Here is an 18,203-nt window from a genome sequence, read left to right on the forward strand (position 1 = left end):
AGGAAGTGATCAGAATCAGGACAATCGATCTCTGGCTGAATGAAGCAGCGAGGACGGGTACGATCCGGTCGGTGCGTACTGATATAGCGCGCAGGTCACCCGGCTCCGATTTTACCTGATTTTCACGTACTTGGGCCCATGACGTGATTGAAATACTTTATTTTGTGAGTCGGGCAAGTTTACGCACTACTATCAGTATTTTGAGGGTGTACTCTGAAACCCTATTACCATGGCACCTGACTTACCACAGGCACTTACTCTTCCTGATAGATCAGGAGCTATTAGAGGGTAGGTGACAAGATAATCCTAAACATTTATTCTTTTCATTTAATAACACTTTGTAAGTCTTCAAAAGACAACAGACACCTGAAGGGTTTTAAGAGTTTTATATAAGAAGTAAAATTTCAAAGTGACAAAATTATAAGGCAGATGCAAATCAAAACATCAATAATCAGGATTACAAGAATGATATAACTATGGATGAGGGCAAGCACCATTGAGTGCGAATGGGAAATCTATTGGGTAAGGGTAACAGGGAACATGCTATTAAATTTCAGGCTTATACTAGGGACGATAAGTTTATACCACATTAGTCAGTGAATTCTTAAAAGCCTACAAGTAATTCAAAACCCTAATCTTAATCTGTCCAACTTGGATCCTAAACATTAACAATGGTCATCACACTTTGCAAAAACAGTTTCAATATGCCCTACAGGACGGGGAAGAATGGAATATACTAATAAACAATTTACATAGGCAATATTAGAGAGAACAGAGAGAATATCATTGGCATAGAGGCTTTATTAGAGAGCAGAAAGGAAAAGGACAGCATACGGACACCCACGGATATATTTACCTAGGACAGGAAAGAGGACTAACCCTGGCCACGGGTCAGCTTCGGGAAAAGACGAGGACGAGGACCCTCAAGGATTTAGGACACCAGTAGGTGAGCAGGTACAGCTCACGGAAAACCAGGACCGGATACCCCTCAGGATTTTTGGGTCAGGACTGGGCTCACCAAAGGGCACAACCAACACCTGCAGCTTCGGATGCAACGCCTGCGCTACCCCCTCACCGCACGGAATCCGCCAGTAACCCCGATTGGGTTCTCGAATCTCCCAGCAAAGTGCTTCGCCAGCACTTAAGACTATTTCCACCCTTGGAGTTTGTGGAAAATTCGGACAGAGGGCTCCGCAGCTCTCTGTATCAATCACCTATAGAGTCGTGGGGTCGGTGACAGGTCAGCTATTCGGACAAGTCGGACAATTTTCCCAAACTAAACTAGGCTAGATATACTCTTTTTGGGAACAGACCACCCACAAATGTTGCAAGTGACAAGGTCCCAACTTACGATTGGTTAGGAGAGGTGGTTAGGTCATAGTCACCACCTAAAATTCTGGGTTCCCATATTTAATATTCAAATGACAGTACCCATCCCTTACATTCCTGTTCCCAGGCATACGTGTAGAAGAGGACAATAGAGTACACAGTGGAAAGAAACAATGTAACATTTTTTAGGTGAAATTCAACATCTTCTCCCGGGGTAGAGGTGATCTTCCCAGGAGCGTCTCAGCTTCGGTAGCCAGCTGGCTGAGTTCCACAGATGCAAGGCCTGGTCCTCATATCACGTGATCGGGTCCACATAGACTTCTAAGATGGAGAAGCTCCCTAACTCCCAGGCCCTCAGATACGCGGTACATGAAAAGTAAGCGAAAACAAATTAGAAACACAGAAAAAATGAATACACTGTACACCATGATAATCTAGACTGCACCCCTTACTTCATAATAACTATAGCCATTAAAGGTTAAGCGGAAATTTATAGGAATGCAAAGCAGCATGGGCAAGCAGAACGCGTGGTTACAGACAAGCGGCCATATTAGCTACAATGCGCATGAGCGAACTCTCCCTCCAAAACTGCGAGTGCGTCACATCACATGGGTATGACCGACGCATGCGCAGACTAAATTTCTGCGAAGCGGCCATTCTGTAGTATGGAAGTGGAGTTATGATTAATAGACACATAGGCAAGCGTCTCTGGGACACCTGCGTGTACTCTAATAGTGTAATATTAATGACAAACAGGATTGGTTAATACTATTACAAGTTAACGAGGTTCATGAGAGAGAGCAAGTCGCTTTATGTGCGAATCCTTACTCCATCAATTCGCCATTTGAGGTCCTTTCCATGTTTTCAGCCCATTTAGGAGTTTTCTGTCTCTTATCATTTGCCTTCCTCTGGAAAGTCTCCCTTTTCTTTTCTGCCATTTTCAAGAACATTTTCTCTTGCTCATGTAACGAACAAGTCAAATTATCTCTGCGTGCTTCATTTAAATCTATGTCACCTATAGTCAGGAAGTATTCTCCCATGTAACGAGTCACTTCGCTTCTAACATGTACAATGTTCAGGTTTCCCCGAATAGGAAGTCCAGAAAAGATCACGTCAGTGTTTGAATAGTAGTACTGTAAAGTGCTTCTATAAAATAAGCTTGCTAATATACTACAGGAAATCCCATAGGTTAGGGGTAGATGGTGATAGGTCACAACTTCAGCTACAGAAGTAGGTAGCTTCATGCACACATAACAATCTTCTATTTCCATAGCTTCTACGTAATGCACTAAAAGATTTGCAAAGACATTTAAATGTGATCTGTTTCTCATTTTATGAAAATGTAGTCCTTCCTCATCTGGTGCTTCTAAGTCAGGTCGTGTTTGTCTCAGGCTGACTGAATTGTCACGTCTTTCTACTCTTCGTGGTGTTTCTTCCGTATGTACAACTTCTGAGTCTGGGGTCATCGGTTTAGTAGGGTACAGGTTAGTATCTTTACTTATCATAAAAGGTATAAAGACTGTTAATCCTATCCATACTACTATTACTATTGCTACACTGCATAAGCATATTTTACAGCAAGTTTTACAACAATTCCCTCTAGGTCTTCCATTCACATTTGAATCAGACATTTTAGCTTACAGGTGGCTTTCCAACCCCTCTTTGTTTCTTAACACAAGAGGCCTACGCAGTTTCACTTTTCAAGGCGGGTCTTCTACCTCAGAACTTTGATCCTCGATCGAATCTTGATCGCTTCTGTCACTCACTTCAGGGTCATCAATCTCTTCCAACACCAAATAGGTCCATTCAGGACTCCGATAGTTTTTATTTAGTCTTTTCACTCTGGTACTGCGTCTGTTTTGCTGAGTTCCTGCTTTCTGTCTTTCACTAGCAGCTCTTTTTCGGTCTTCTATTTTCTCTTCTACTGTTTTAAATCTTAGTTTCAGTCTCTTTATGTATCGGGGTTTATTCTTCTTCTTGAGCTTTTAGTGGTCGAGGAAACTTGACCTTCTTCGTGAACTCATTTATTTTCGCTCTGTTGTGGCACTATTGTTTTGGCAGTGTCCTTTTCCCTTCCTGACTGACTAGTTCCAGGTCTTTCTTCAGCTTCTTCTGCCTGGTTTCTAAGCTGGCCTTGTTCAGGTATATTTTGTATTTGATTTGGGGTTTCAACAGATTTGGACTCTGTTTCCTGAACACGTTCGTCTATGACTATCTGTTCCTGTTCATGCACTTCGAACCTTTGGTTTTCTTCCGCATGAACTTCAGCTTTAATTACTATCTGTCCCTTTTCAGTCTCAGGAGTCTTTGGAGGAGTGTCGATGACTTGATCTGTCCCTACTTGACCTATTTCCTGATCAGGTCTGACGTGAATCTCGATAACCTGACCTTCTTCTTCTAACCCTGTCTCGTCCTCACTATCCCACTCTCTATCTAGGTAGGAATATTTTCTGGTTCTTATTGGATCAAGAATCAGGTCGTTGGCTGGGAACCATTCGTCTTGACTGGTGCTCGGTAGTATTACGTCAGCTAGATCCGGACCCTCGTCTGGAGTCTCCTCAGCTGCGCCACCTTCAGCCTCAGCCGCCTCTTCTTCGGTTACCTTCTTGGTATGGCTGGCATGAATCCACTTCGGCACGCCAGCGCACTTTACTGCAGTGGTAGTTACAAGGATCACTTGCCTCGGCTTTCCCCACTTTGGTCCAAGGCAACTCTTCCGAGTGTGCTTCTTCAACACCACCCAATCTCCAGGTTTCAGTTTATGGGCTGGAGTGGTTGGCCATTCGACAGCAGTCTCCCCAATCTGGTGAGAGATAGAACGCACTTGGTCACCCAACTGCCTGCAGTATTCTAGCACCAAATCATCAGAAATACTCAGCAGTTTGTGTCCAGGTACCCATGCCTGTCGCATCACTCTTCCCATTAGTACTTCATGGGGGCTCAGGCCTGTCTTTCGGTTTGGAATGCTCCTCAATCCCATCAAGACAAGGGGCAAAGCTTCTATCCAGTTCAATTTTGTGGAATTACACATTTTGGCCAATCTTGACTTTATAGAGCCGTTCACTTGTTCGACTATTCCAGAAGCCTCTGGACGGTATGCACAGTGTAGCTTAGGCTCAATCTTGAATGCTGTATAGAGCTCTTTTAGGATTTCGTTGGCAAAGTGCCCACCTCTGTCTGTTTCAGTTGTCTCTGGAAAACCGTACCTAGGTATTAGCTCCCTGAGTAACAATTTGGCTACAGTAAGGGCATCATTTTTCTTTGCTGGGTATGCTTCCACCCACCTTGAGAATAGGCAAACTATTACCAGGACATATTTGTATCCTTTACACATGGGCAACTGAATAAAGTCAGCCTGCAGTCTGACAAAGGGACCTTCTGCCCTTCCAATGGTACTTTGTTCTACTACAGTCCTCTTCCCTGCGTTGAACTGCTGACACACTAAGCACCTCTGACAAAGCACATCCGCAATGTTCCTGAACCTTGAGTTATGGAACACTTGGTGAAACATACGGCACATTGCATCCCTCCCAATATGTGTATCTCCATGAATCATCCTGGCCATTGGGGTAGCCATGCTGTCTGGCAACACAGGCACACCCGTCTTATCAACCATAACACCATCTCTTTCCCTGAGCTGACATTCCTCAGTCTCCCATCTTTGCTTTTCCTCCTCCTCTGCTGCTTGCTGCAACTCTTTCAGTTCCCTCCAAGTTGATACATTCTCAAACACCATAAGTTGGCAGCTGTTTCCGCCTCCCCATAACTTAATTTTTAGAGACATTTTGTATCGGGCGCAGTACTGGGCAATTTGGTCAGCATATCTATTACCGGCTGTCACATCATCATTTCCAGATTTGTGAGCAGCACATTTGACTACCGCCAATTCTTTGGGTAACTGGATTGCTTCCAGTAGGTTTTGTACCACTTTTCCATTTCTGATAGGGGTACCTGAGGAAGTCATGAATTCTCTTTGCAACCATAACTGGGCGAAGTCATGAACAATCCCGTAACCATATTGACTGTCAGTGTATACGGTTCCTCTTTTATTTTTCCCTTGTTTGCAAGTTCTGGCTAATGCTATTAACTCGGCTACTTGGGCAGATTTTATTTCACTTAGATAGGATGCCTCTAGGGTCGTTTCCAGTGTGACTACAGCATAGGCAGCACTCAACCCGCCATCCTCATGTCTCAAACAGGAGCCATCCACAAACATCACAAGATCCTCTATGGGAAGGGCCGTTTCTTTTATATCAGGACGGGGTTTGGTGCTAAACTCAGTTAGGTCAATGCAGTTATGCTCAATTTCGCCCTCCACTTCTGCATTTTGGGTGAGGGGCAACTGGGTTGCAGGGTTTAAAATATTACATCGGGAAATTATCACATTTTCTGCACCAATAAGAATTCTCTCATACTTAGTCAGCCGACTAGGTGTGAGATACTGGGTCTTGGTTCGAGTTAACAGGATCACAACGGAATGTGGAACATAAACCGTTACAGGATGTCCCAGGACAATGTTTTCACTTTGTTCCAGACTCGTGCAAGTAGCAGCCACTGCTTTCAGGCACCCAGGTAACCCAGCAGCCACTGGGTACAGAGTGGCCGAAAAGTAGGCCACTGGACGTCTGGTCAGACCATGTTCTTGTGTTAGGACTGAGAGTGCACAATTGTCTTGTGTATCACAGAACAATTCAAAGTTCTTGGAGTAATCAGGCATTCCCAGTACAGGAGCAGAACACAGACAATTTCGTAATTTTATCCAGGCTGTCATGCTTTCGTCATCCCAGCTAACTGGATCATCTACTCCTTTCTTGGTCATTTTTATCAAAGGTTTGGCTAAAACAGCAAATCCCACAATCCACTGTCTGCAGTATCCCACAACTCCTAGGAACATTCTGACTTCCTTCTGGGTTCTGGGTAATTCCATATCTCGAATTATTCTAATTCTTTCGGAAGTGACTTTCCTGACACCTTTTTCTATCTGGTGCCCCAGATATTTCACTGACTTTTTACAGTACTGCAATTTGTCAGGCGACACTTTATGTCCTCCTTTGCCCAAATGATTCAGCAGGGCAATGGTATCAGTAGCACAGTCGCTTTGACTTTTAGACGCCACTAGAAGGTCGTCTATGTACTGAACCAAGACAGACTCTTTTGGTAGAACTAGAGATTCAAGGCATCTTTTTAGAATCTGATTAAATATTGAGGGGCTTTCTGTGTACCCCTGGGGGACACGATTCCAGACGTAGACTTGACTGTCAAACTCAAACGAGAAAAGAAATTTGCATTCTGGGTGCAATGGGATGGAAAAGAGCGCATGGCACAAATCTATGACAGTGAACCATTCTGCATTCCAGGGGATCTGGTACAGGATCACTGCAGGGTTTGGCACAATCGAACAGCAAGGTACAACAATCTGGTTTACCTTTCGCAGGTTCTGCACTACCCTGTACTTTCCGCTAGGCTTTTTAATTCCAATTATGGGTGAATTACAAGGACTGCTCATTACTTCCTGAATAATGTCTGCTTCCAGCAACCGGTTTACCTCCAGGGCGACTCCAGCTTTTACCTCTGCACTCATTTTATACTGTCTAGTTTTCGGGTAGGTAGCATTGGGTTTAATGGCTATTTTAACTGGGTCCACATTTGCCATCAATCCTACATCTCTCCCGGTGAAATCCCATACTTCTGGTATCACCTTTCGCTGGAGTTCTTCAGGTAAGTCATGAATGGTCAGAGCTTTAACTGCAGCATCGGGCCTTAGCAACATTAATTTGTACAGGCCATCTTCGTCTGGGGTCTGAATTTTGACGCCTTTTGGTGTGCAAAAGATGGTACAGTTCATTTTGCACAGCAAATCTCGCCCCAGTAGGTTTACTGGACTGGAGTCGCAAACAACAAATCTGTGCATTTCTTTGAAATTTCCTATGGAAATCTCCATTGGTTCAGTTACAGGAGTACTAATTATCTGATTTGATACGCCCACTACTTGGATCGCTTCTCCTGAGAGGGGTAGGTTGGGAACGTCCGCTGTTCTCACAGTCGAACGGGTAGCACCAGTGTCCAACAGAAAAGGGACATCATTTCCTTCAACCTTTCCTTCAATGTATGGCCCTGTCTGGTCTACCGGTAGGGAGGCGCCAAGCACGCACTCCCCTTCCTCCCCCCTCAGGCCCCGTCAGTATGGTTCATCACAGAGGAATGTATCATTTAACAGGAATTGTGAAGTTGCTGGATTTCTCTCATTCTGTCCTTCCCATACTTCAACCCTCTCATTCTGTGGTGCTTGATTCTTGTAGTTAGGTCTAGGCGCCAGAGGCAATGGAGGCGGATTTACCTGTTGCTGATTCTTTCGTGGCCCCTCTTTCTGCACCTGCGGATTTAAACCATTTATCGGGGCATTACCAGCCTGCAAATGTGGACACTCGTCTCTCCAGTGCCCTATCTGCCCGCACCTGTGACAGGGGAACTTCTTCTTGGCCTCTTCTTTACTCAATTTTACTCAAGGTTTCCCTCCCCCCCCCAGAGTCAGTGTTTGGAGCATTACTATTTAATTTGCTTAACTGCTTCTCTTGTTGCTCGGCCAATTTTACTTGTGCCCACATCACCTTTTCCTTCAGGGCCTTCTTTTTGTTCTCCATTTCATCCTCGCAGTACTTAGCGTACTTGAGAACATCATCTATGGGCTTTCCCTGCCAACAGATTTTATTGTCTCTAATCCATTGGGATATTTCCGGTCTCAAACCCAACACAAATCGATAAATGAAATGAGTCATATCCTTCATTTCAATATTATTGATGCCACTGAAGGTTTTGAATACCTGCAATAGTCTTTCATAATAAGAATGCACCGTTTCATTATGATCCTGGGTAGTTCTGTCTATTCGGGTCCAATCTGTTTCTTTTGCTGGTACCTTTCCTTTTAGGTATTGTATGACTTGGTCATATTTTCTCATTACATCTGGGGAAGGAGCTCCAGTTCGGGAGTCCCTTGTATATTCATCACTGGGCCAATCAATTGATATTTTGCAGTCAGTCCATAAATCTACAGGAACTACAATGTCAAAGAACCCATCGAGGTCCTTTAGGAGACATTTCTGGACTTTCACAAATCGCTCCACCTGCCTATACCACTCCACTGGCTTCTCTCTCAATTTTGGGAAATCATTGGTAAAAGACACAATGTCTTGTCGGGACCACGGGACATGTACATATTTCCCACCTGGCACTTCTCTCATGGGATTCAGTTTTTCTGCTTGACCTACTTCTTTTAACACGTATTCAGAAGCTTTTGGTTTTACCCTACTATCTTCCTTTTTCTTTGCCCACCTGGCTTTCCATTTTTCTAGATCTCCCCATTTCTGCAGTATGTCCAGCAATTTCTTTATCTGAGTTTTCTTCCCTGACACATTCATGTTCTCTAAATCTTTGTCTGAGAATTCGGCTCTATAGGGTTTCTGCAATACTTTTGATCGGCTTACATCAATTCCCATATCCGCAGCAGTGTCCATTAGTTTTTCATGGAGCACTCTAGTATTCCGGGTAAGGCTTTTGCTGATAAACAGCAACTCTTCTTCGTTAAGAGTATTTAATCTGTCTAATCCTACATTTCCGGCCATTAATTCCTCCATTTCTATCCTTAGCCTGTAAATAGCCAAAGGTTTGGGCGGGGAATTTTCTCGGTCCATTTCTTTAGTCCATCTATCTAGTTCCTCTGGAGTCACCACTGTGGCACTCCGGATTCCTGATGTTGTTTCGATTAGGACTTCCCTTGCCTTAGCCTGACTCCCTGCCCGAGATTCACTGTTGCCAGGCTCCCTTATGGGCAGATCCATTAGGGAGATTACAGACTCACATTCACTCGCCTGGTCATCAACGACGAGTGGCTCTTTTCTTAGAGGTGCTGGGATTGGAGTTATGACTGGAGTTTTTGGACTAGCCTGCCTATCTCCGTAAAGGGGTATAGCAGGACCAATAGTTACAGGGATTGTCAGGGCGTCAGGACTGGGATGTATCTGAGCTATAGTCTGAATTAGATCATTTCGCTGCTTAATCAGGGCATCTCTTTCTCGTTCTTGTAACACTCTTTCTGACGAGTTGTCATGCATTATTTGGGGCACCAAAGGAGGGTATATATTCGGGGCAGTGGGGATGGCTGACCCAGGTCTATCCTCACCAAAAGGTCGGTAATTTGGGACGGCTGTACTAGGTCTGCAAAAGTCATCGCTATTACTGGGTCTGCTACCAGTACCTATTACATCTGCCTCACTAGCCCTTCTACTTCTGGGATGGTGGAAAAAGGGATTTTTCGAACTTAAGGTTCCTGACGCTTCAGCATAAGGAGGTGGATTTTTCATTAATAAATCCTCCAGATACTCATCCTCTGAATCCCCCATGGTCATTAGGTGTCGAGTTTTCTCTGTCTTTTTTCCTCCTGCTTGTTCGGTTACCCCAAGCATCGGGAACAGTCCCTCAACCATCATATTCTGTCTCCACTGCTTCATCTTTTGCTCTTTTGTTTCTCGCTGTAATTTTGGATACCATTTACTCACTCCCTTATCCATTCGGTGTCGGTCTCGCTCTAGAGCCTCAATCTCCCATTCCTCTAGAGCTTCATACTGCGTTAATCTGGGTCGGGGGTGTAATTCATTCATTCGGGTTCTCAAGTTAAACAGGGTTCTACCATTAAAAGTACCATCGAGGGGAAATGCTAGGACTCCGTCATCTTCAGTGTACTTTACCCAATTTTCCAACCACACACAAGTATGGTACCCTTTGTCAAACATCATAAAGGATGCGGGAGTAATAGGAGGTGGAATAATCACACCTTCCCTAGTTCTAATGGGTTTGTCTTTCTTGAAATAATTCTTGATCTTTTCGGCAAGAGTCAATTTTCTCTTTCCTCCGTACATATTGTAAGGTCTACCTCTTAGCATCTGCTCCTTATGAAAACCTAGGTTTTGCGGATTAGGTAAGAATTCGGGATACCACATACACCTCTCCAAACTATCCTCAAGCTCGGATTGATTAATGTTGTTTACGTATGGGCTTCCAATGCTAACGCGTCTTTCAACTCACAGCAACCAATCAGCACTGAGGTTGCAAAACCTGTTGACCAATGGGTGCGCAGCCCTTTCGTGAGACGCGGTCTCACTCTTCGGCACTCACCCCTCCCTTACAATTCTGGCTTCGCTACACACCCGCTGGCTCAACCAATACCAGCGCGGCACGGAGTGACGTCAGGGCAGCCTTGCGACCGACTCCCTCCTTTACAAGGTAACGGAAACTTTGAATTTTCCTTAAAGTGCAAATGCGGATTTTAGTTAACAACGTATAACGTTCGCCGCTGTGCTTGAGGGTTTTAAAAAGAAAGAGAGTTTTTCTTTTACTGCAAGTAAACCACTTTTGTCTACTTTTCATTCACTACGGATAGATCCCTTCTGCCTATCCTTTTCACACAATCAATAGAGAACCTGCTACTCTTTTGACTAATCCACTTCTTTCCGGGATATATACTAAGTCAATTTTCACCAATCTCCTCCCTTGCTGTCATTCAAGCTCCAAAGAACCTATTACTCCTGCCGTCTGTGACCCTTACTAGGTGATATCACAACGGGAGTTTCACCACGGTATTGGTAGCTAACATTTACACATCAATGAATTTATGAAAAGTCCTAATTAGCGCTTCCAGTTCTGCCTAACCATGCACTAATCTCCCTCCCAGCCAGTGACCTCACAGCCAAGTGGATTCTACTCACCACCTGCTATTTATTTTCCCCGGGGATCCCCACAACATGAAAACAATTACTCACAATTGGTTAGTAATATACTCAATATTTCATGAAATATAATAAACTTATTCTATGACATTTAAATGAAATAACAATCCTTATTATAGCAGCAAAAAATATTCAGCAGCACATTTTATTTTTCACGGTTCAACAGCAACTATCTTATCTACCTATCTTAACTAGTCCTAACCATACCTCTGCTACCAGAAAATACTGATAGAGCGCGCAGGTCACCCGGCTCTGATTTTACCTGATTTTCACGTACTTGGGCCCATGACGTGATTGAAATACAGGAAAGAGGACTAACCCTGGCCACGGGTCAGCTTCGGGAAAAGACGAGGACAAGGACCCTCAAGGATTTAGGACACCAGTAGGTGAGCAGGTACAGCTCACGGAAAACCAGGACAGGATACCCCTCAGGATTTTTGGGTCAGGACTGGGCTCACCAAAGGGCACGACCAACACCTGCAGCTTCGGATGCAACGCCTGCGCTACCCCCTCACCGCACGGAATCCGCCAGTAACCCCGATTGGGTTCTCGAATCTCCCAGCAAAGTGCTTCGCCAGCACTTAAGACTATTTCCACCCTTGGAGTTTGTGGAAAATTCGGACAGAGGGCTCCGCAGCTCTCTGTATCAATCACCTATAGAGTCGTGGGGTCGGTGACAGGTCAGCTATTCGGACAAGTCGGACAATTTTCCCTAACTAAACTAGGCTAGATATACTCTTTTTGGGTCCCCAGACCACCCACAAATGTTGCAAGTGACAAGGTCCCAACTTACGATTGGTCAGGAGAGGTGGTTAGGTCATAGTCACCACCTAAAATTCTGGGTTCCCATATTTAATATTCAAATGACAGTACCCACCCCTTACATTCCTGTTCCCAGGCATACGTGTAGAAGAGGACAATAGAGTACACAGTGGAAAGAAACAATGTAACATTTTTAGGTGAAATTCAACATCTTCTCCCGGGGTAGAGGTGATCTTCCCAGGAGCGTCTCAGCTTCGGTAGCCAGCTGGCTGAGTTCCACTGATGCAAGGCCCGGTCCTCATATCACGTGATCGGGTCCACATAGACTTCTAAGATGGAGAAGCTCCCCAACTCCCAGGCCCCCAGATACGCGGTACATGAAAAGTAAGCGAAAACAAATTAGAAACACAGAAAAAATGAATACACTGTACACCATGATAATCTACACTGCACCCCTTACTTCATACTAACTATAGCCATTAAAGGTTAAGCGGAAATTTATAGGAATGCAAAGCAGCATGGGCAAGCAGAACGCGTGGTTACAGACAAGCGGCCATATTAGCTACAATGCGCATGAGCGAACTCTCCCTCCAAAACTGCGAGTGCGTCACATCACATGGGTATGACCGACGCATGCGCAGACTGAATTTCTGCGAAGCGGCCATTCTGTAGTATGCAAGCGGAGTTATGATTAATAGACACATAGGCAAGCGTCTCTGGGACACCCGCGTGTACTGTAATAGTGTAATATTAATGACAAACAGGATTGGTTAATACTATTACAGGTTAACAAGGTTCATGAGAGAGAGCAAGTCGCTTTATGTGCGAATCCTTACTCCATCACGTAGTCAACACAACACAAATATAAAAGGTGTTGTCATTTCTAATGCCAATAGCTCAAACTCTCGTAAATACGAGACCACTTTCACAGTGGCACACCCCTTTCTTTAGATGTCTCTCGCTGTAACCTGAATACGGCGAGCAGCGTCAAAAGAAAGGGGTGCGGCCACTGTGAAAGTGGTCTCGTATTTACAAGAGTTTGAGCTATTGGCTTTAGAAATGATAACGCCTTTTATATTTGTGTTGGTTTTGAAAACACATAAATAAAAGGCATTGTAATTTACAATGCCAATAGTTTAAACTTGCGCAAATGCAAGACCTATTGTATTGCAAATGCTTGTTGGGTTAGCTGGCCTATATAGCATGGATGTAAAATAGGCAGACCAGTGCTTAATTTGTGAAAATAGAAGTGCCAGGGCCCGCCTCAAGAGGCCACTGTGGGTTGCACCACCCATTAACTCTGCCGGTAACAGTATCAACGCAACTACTAACCATTGCACTCCTACGAGAGTGACAATTCAGACTATTCCTGACCCCCAAAGCTATGAGAATGGCTTGAGCAGCAGGTATTAGTCCTTTTCAATGTTTATTTAATTAGTAAACAACGGTTGTGAGCTCATCTTTAATTTAGACAAACAGTGCCACCATTTGGCAGACTTTCATAAGTACCGGTGTTGGCAATTAAGTGCCAGGGCGAACCCCGAAATAACTGGCTCAATTTAAGTTCTCAGACCAACCATTGCCAGCTCAGATCATTTGCAACGTTGAGAGAAGAATCCTTTCCTTGACCAAATCTAAATCCGATATTGTAAAGCAGGAACTACTCGCCCCTAAGAGTCTCAAGGCGCTGGGAGCCGTTTGGGGAGATTAAGTGAGCTATTGTCCAGAGTCTCATGATGCTGAGCTGAGCTGCCATCTGCGTTCAAACCGTGAGCCCTGAACTCTGGAGTCAGTCGCTCTGGCTACTGCGCCACACCTCTCCCACCTGACTGACTATATTGTATATCACATTTCAGCAGAGCGAATGATCTCAAGGCTGTGATTTTTAGTAGGTTTATTCTACAAACTTAAGAGCAGAGGTAGAATTCCCCCCTGCCGCACATTCAGCAGCAGAAGACTATTGGATCAGCAAGACAGCACATAGTGGAGAAATGTGGCTCAATGGTTAGAGCGGCAGACCCTGATGCAGAGGTCTGGCCCGGGACCAGGGTTCAATTCCCGCCTCGGCGGCCCTTAGACTTAATCTCCCTGGACCTGATAATTCTCGCCTCTGTGCCTAGTCTAATCATGGGTCGCACTCTGTGACTCTGGGCAATAGCTTACTTAATCTCCACAACGGCCCCAGCAGCGCTTGGATGCCTGGCTTCACCTTGGGGTGCCCAGGAGTGGACATCTCACAGGAAAGCCAGGAAGGGTTCCACAGCGGTATGAATACAGCGCTACGAAACCTCTGGGTAGAAGGCGCTATATAAATACAAACACACACACACACACACACATAGTGATGGACATGCATCTGAGCCAATGAGATAGGCTCCCTCATCTCTTAAAATCGCTGCTGACTAGGTGCTATTCCCAGTGCTTCCTATGTAGAGCCTGTGAACAGATCCCTTCCCATGTTACTGCTACAGTGTGACCAACATGAAATGGGGTGGGGCTTGCCCTCTCAAAAATATGCCTGAGGTTAAGTTGACCTGAATTGTTTGAAAACTCCCCTATGGTATATGGTGGATCCCTAGGAAACAAATTGTACAACTTGAAGTTACAAAGTTTATTCTCAAAATGAGCAAATAAATCATTATTGTGCCTCCTCCAGTTTGCCTGCTCCTATGTAGTCATGTAAAATGATGTGTCCTTCCTGCGCGAGAAAGACGAAGAAATCATTCCTGAATATAGGTTGCACCAGAACTGTCGACTCGGGAGCTGCGGATCCGGGTTCGAGCCTCGGCTGGACTCTCCCCGTGGCGCCCATGGACAGCTCCTGGGTAAGCATCGCGATATAAATCTACAAACTTCGCTTAACGTAACAATTACCCAACCCCCTTATTTTGAGGGCAGAATGTTCTTTTATTTAACATTAACTGACAACTGCTCATGCAGGTGACCGTCACAGACGTCACTCCAGGCATTTGAACGTTGCTGTCTGTTCTGATCCCGCCTCACTCTGTTTACATACTTGCGCCTGTCCTCGTTCTGTCACAGAGCAGCAACTGGTCTGACCGGGTCACCCGGGCATTCCTTCCGGGTGCTGAGGGTCTGGGTGTTTGATTTGTGTTTTTGAGCCTCGGACACGGCAGCATTTTCCGCATTCCGTTCTACGCGCCCTGCGGATTGCAGCCCGGCGGGCGCACCAGCCGGTTGCTGCACCTGCCGCGGACCAGCGAGGAGGAAACTGTAGATTGGTTTGTCATGTCCAGTGCTACCCGACCCGTGAATGGATTGCCTGGGGGTCTATGGGCGTAACTATCATTAATGCAGCAGGTGCAGTGCCACCGCTGCCAACTGGCGAAAGGGCACCACTTTACGTCATTTATCCCAAAAGCGAGCTTGGAGGGTCCATATTTTAAGTCTTGCTTGCATTAGCGGTTTTTCTAGGACTCTGTGAGCGTGTGAACACCCTGGTACAACCCAGACCGCCTCTCACAGTCTCTGTTTGCGAGGACATTCTGTATATTTGTTTTGCTCTCTATGGTTTTTTAAATGAAACTGAGCTGCTATGGGGAGTAGTAAAATTAAAGGGTAAATGCTCTATGCTGTTCTCCGCTGTTGAAATAAAGTAGTTTTTTTCCATTATGACAATTTCCATTTTATGGACGCTTCCAGCCCAGAGCAGACAAGCCACATAGACACCTGGAAGGGCAGGAATTCTAGCCGCTTGCTGCGACCCAACTTTAGTAGCCCTAAATATTATTAACCATGTTCCTATCACATCTTCAGGTTATCTCCGCTTCCTCTGCATCTTCTCCTTGGCTACAGACATTCCCTCCCATGTCTTTCATGAATCTGCTCCCTTCTACCTCCATCTCTGGGTTGAAGAAAAGGAGGTGCCCTCCCTGTCCCTCCCCAAAGGCCTATGGGTGCGCTTTTTATTAGGCCTTCACGCAGCTATGGTGCAGGGGCGTAGGAGACACTACATTTCTGGGGGGGACAGGGACAACCGTGTGGTCTTTCCAGTGACCCTATAGAAATTGCCTGTTGCATGAGACCGTACGCCCGTTTATACAATCAGATAGTTTTAAAGTGAAACATTGAGAGACAGGCATGTAGTCACCGTTTGTAAGCATGCTTTATTGTTATTTCTATTCACACTGTAATTAGACAAATGTGGAAAAATCATGTATACTTTTTATAGTGCTACTCATAGTTCACTCAGTTCTATGATCTGCAAGGTACACGTTCTTTGAAGCAGGCACATTAACCCCCCGCACTACTTTACGATGAGCCAACATTTCCATTAGACAAAATTTCGAACGCTTATTAGTAGGAACATTAATCACCAGAGTTATCTTGACATTTTTATTGTTGCCTGAAAACTGCCTGATACCCAAGGAAGTTAATTTACTTCTAAACCAAAAATTATTTTTAAACACAGCGCCCCCACCATAGTCCATGCCAGATGCTGTTGTACCGTTTGCACCGCCTTAAAGCCAGTCCTGCTCCCAGCAATGGGGTAGGACAAGCAATTACAGAAGTGGGGTCAGAGCTAACCTCATAGCCATTATAGGAGGAAAAAGATCTATGTAATTGCAGCAAGCAAAATGATTTAACAAATTTCTTGTACATGATTTAAGGGAGAATAGACATCAACTAGGGAGAATTGTTAAAACATTTTGGGATCAAATTTCGAAAACGCAGTAGACCCTCAGAGGGCATTCATGAAATATTCCAGTACTTTCATGGTGCACCTTGGAAGCCTGGTTTCCTAGGATTAAATCTGATTTTTTTTCTTAAGACAGAAATAACTTCCACTATACAAAGATCCAAATTTTTCATGGGTGATCCACTTAGGCCAATGACTACATTCCATATGACAGTGCCAGAATGTTACCATGGTTACTGCAGCCACAGTCATGGGTACCTTTAAAAATTCCCTCAGTATACAAGAGTCAGAATTTTGCCATTAACAACCCATTTATAAAATGAGTACTGGAAATCTTATGACAATAGTTACCTCAAATATCAGTTCCAACATTTTGCTATGGGTCCAGCCCATGTGCTAAGAATTATGTGCATCATATCAGGACCTTCAGCCAGGTGTGGTGGTGGGTGTTCTGTGTCCCTGCTGCTGGGTATGAATGAGTTATCAGCTTTCTCAGTTAGACAGTTTGAGACCCCACAGCCACTGACGGTGCCTTCATAGAAGCATGTCAAGGCCTGCAGATGGCCATAGGTAGCGCCTCCCATCCATATGCTGTTAGTGCCCATGTCCATAAGGCAAGAATAACCTCCAGTATGCCAGACCAGCACCACACTTGCATGCCCAACAAACATACACTCACGCTCTCACTATATCTCTTGCACTCTTTCGTACCTTTGTACCTCATGACACTCACACACACACTGCCACTCATACTTCAACTTTAAGAATGAGTTGTGGCCTCCGGATTTTCCTAGTCCCAAGGTGATGGGAGGCCCGGCTAAGAACCTTGGAATTTGGTTCGGAGAAGACCTTCGATTTGAGGACCATATCAAGAAGCTGTCAGGGACCTGTTTTGCTACGTTAAGGGCTTTTAAGAAATTCTTCCATCTGCTGCTCAGAGAAGCTAGGGAAACGGTTGCGCGTGCCCTCATCTTGTCCATATTGGACTATGCTAATGCATTGTTTTGTGGTATCCCGGCGTATCTGGTCAAACGACTGCAGGTTGTCCAGAACGCCGCGGTCCGCCTTTTGTTTAGCATTCCGAAATGGCAGAGCGCTCGGTCACACATGCGTGCACTCCACTGGCTCCCTGTAGCTCAGAGAATTATGTTCAAATCTCTCGTGCTGTCATTTAGAGCTGTCCACGAGCTAGGCCCTGGCTACCTGAGGAAGCGCTTCTCTTTCTACACTCCTTCTCGCTGTCTCAGGTCAGCCTCGCTGGCCAAACTGACTCTTCCCGGCTATAAGCGGGCTAGGCTGGGCGGCCAATCTATTTCTGTGGTAACTGCGAAGGCTTGGAATGCTCTCCCTCTTCATTTGCGTACCGCCCAGTGTCTATCCAAGTTCAAAAAGGATCTCAAGACCCATCTGTTTATTTGTCAGGTCTAGGCTGTCTCTCTGTGTTATGTTTGGTCACCTCCGTAACGCGCCAGGATACTCCCCAGTAGCAGAGCGCGCTACAAAACAACCTATAACATAACATAACATAACTTCATTTAGTAAATTTGCTTTTATTGTGTTAGAAAAGCTTGCCCTGCTGTTTCTGCTTTACCTGCCTTGCCTTTTAGTGAAATTTAATAAAAACAGATTCTATACGTTATTCAAAATAATATTATATTGCCTTGACAATGTTT

The sequence above is a fragment of the Lissotriton vulgaris genome, chromosome 12 (assembly GCF_964263255.1).
Source record: "Lissotriton vulgaris chromosome 12, aLisVul1.2, whole genome shotgun sequence".
In the NCBI taxonomy this organism is placed as follows: Eukaryota; Metazoa; Chordata; class Amphibia; order Caudata; family Salamandridae; genus Lissotriton; species Lissotriton vulgaris.